This window comes from Danaus plexippus (genome assembly GCF_018135715.1).
Source record: "Danaus plexippus chromosome 3 unlocalized genomic scaffold, MEX_DaPlex mxdp_25, whole genome shotgun sequence".
NCBI lineage: Eukaryota > Metazoa > Arthropoda > Insecta > Lepidoptera > Nymphalidae > Danaus > Danaus plexippus.
In genome coordinates, this window is record NW_026869844.1 from 2,052,904 (window position 1) to 2,055,348 (window position 2,445).

Consider the following 2,445-nt stretch of genomic DNA (forward strand, 5'->3'; position numbering starts at 1 on the left):
TTCTTACTGATATTCAACTATAGAAACAAAAGATAAATGAATCCATAAGCCACTAAGCTCTAATAAAAGAAACAAGTCAATTGTTAACGTCTCAAAGTGTTTCATTTCTCCCGGACATACCATTCAACAAATGCAAATAATATAATTGTTTTACATACTGTTATCCAATATTTTCACGTGTATTCATTTAAATAAAACTAAGGTTTTCAGATATACTAAGCTTTTTTTATTATTTTAAAACTAAATACTTTTCTTTTTTCGTTTTTTACGTTTCGGTTCCTTTGCAACAATAATTTTGTCTGGCAAGACCAACTGACACACAAGCAGGCAGAGCGACAGCATCGTGTGTGGGACTTAAGAATTTAAAAATTGATACGCCAAGATGAATGCTAAATTGAATCACCCTCTCTTAGAGGCCATAAATCTACACAGTCATCGCTATTTTATAACGTCATGCGTGAATCAACTGTATCCTTGCAGAATTAAAGTGTGTCGTAATATTCATATTCATCGTTATGCGATGATTTGATAAGACCTACTAAATCGGCACTGAATTCAAAACCGTCAAAGGTCCCTGAATCTAAGTTATTTGTAAAAACAATAGATCAATTTATTATTTTATTGCCTCCGTAATGGTAAAACGTATCCAATACCCCTTTATCGTGACTATTGTACTCAGAATCTTCTATGAACTTTGTAGGTTATTCATGTCCAGAAAAATAAAATTATTTTTAAGTAAAAAAAAATCCCTTCAGAAATACCATATAGGGAGGGACCTGCACTTAAAAAGAAAAAAATAATTTTGCACTTCAATACTGTTTCCTAACCTAACCTATTAAATAATAAATTCTAAATATTTATAAAAATATACTAAACACTATGAAGATAAACTAGCAATATATTTATTTACTTTCCAATAATTTAATTTTAACTGAATATGTATAATGTATATATAATTTCTTAATATCTAATCACCTCGTATTTAAGTGTAAAATTATGTTTCTTTCTTATAATCTTTTTTTTTATTTAATCATATATCGCGAGGTGTGTATGCGACTTTTTCCCTATCTGGTGGGGTCCAGAGCGAAGCCCCGGTGGGGTTTGGGGGATGGAGCCACCCACTAAAAAAAAAGAACGTTTATTTTCTTTTTCTTAGCTTACTTTATTATTTTGAAATATACATTGAATATTTGAAATATACATCTATGGCATTCTCACTGTCACCTACTGAAGTTTGACTTAATAGAATAGCCACTTTAGTCTGTAGTTTTTTTCATGTCCGTAGTCCATACAATAATATTATAAATGCGAAAGTAACTCTGTCTGTCTGTCTGTTACTCAATCACGCCTAAACTACTGAACCAATTTGCACGAAATTTGGTATGGAGATATTTTGATACCCGAGAAAGGACATAGGTTACTTTTTGGCCTGGGAAAAAATACGCATTTCCATGGGAAAATTCAGGTGGGTCGATCGCTTTTACGCTTAAACTACTGAACAGATTTAAATGAAATTTGGTAAGGAGATAGTTTGAGACTTAAAAAAGGACATGAGTTACTTTTGACCGCAGGAAAACAACGCATTCCTATGGGAAAAAATACTTTTCTGGCCAAGGAACGAAAAACAAAAAAACATCGTATATAAAAATGTATTGCAGTAACCTATCTTCTTCTTAAAATGTGTTAACCTTTTTTTTTTTGTTAACGCGGTGAAAGGTTTTATACCTACTCCTCCGTTTAGGGGAGACGGTGGATCTTATGTGGGATTCACGGGCCAGAAGGGCCCATGCTACCCACTAAAACACCAGCGGTCACTCTCCTCACCGCCTGGTGGAACGACGCGAGAATCGCTCAAGGCTTACATCCGTGACGATCCGGCGGCAGGCCGCGAATGGCCACCTTCCACGAGGGCTCACTCCACGTGACAAGGAGCGTCCCCCCGCCTGGTGGCCTTGCTTAATCGCGAGAGGGTAAACTCCTTACCCCTCCCACCCAAGCCCACGCGGATAGTCTCCAACTACCCACCGCCGAGCGCAAGCGTCCAACGACGAACCCCCCCTCCCTCGTGACTGATTGCACCGGTTACCGGGTGGGCGATGGGGTCGTCAAGTCCCGACACCAAACGCGGCAGCCGCGGACGGCCGCCTCCTCCATGGACTGACCCCCAGCCCTGGACCAAGACCCCACAAGGAGGTCAAGGTCCTCCCCCCCCCCCGTGACTGATTGCACCGGTTACCCGGTGGGCGATGGGGTCGTGACGTCCCGACGCCACAAAATGTGTTAACCTCACCTATGACAATCACACTTAGTATGGCCTCATCCCATCTCGGCACAATTCAAATATACGTACTAAAAAGTACAGCTCGGGTTTTTTCATACTACTACACAAAAACCTATCTTATGCTGACGAAGTCGCGGGTAAAAGCTATATATAACTAATTCTGA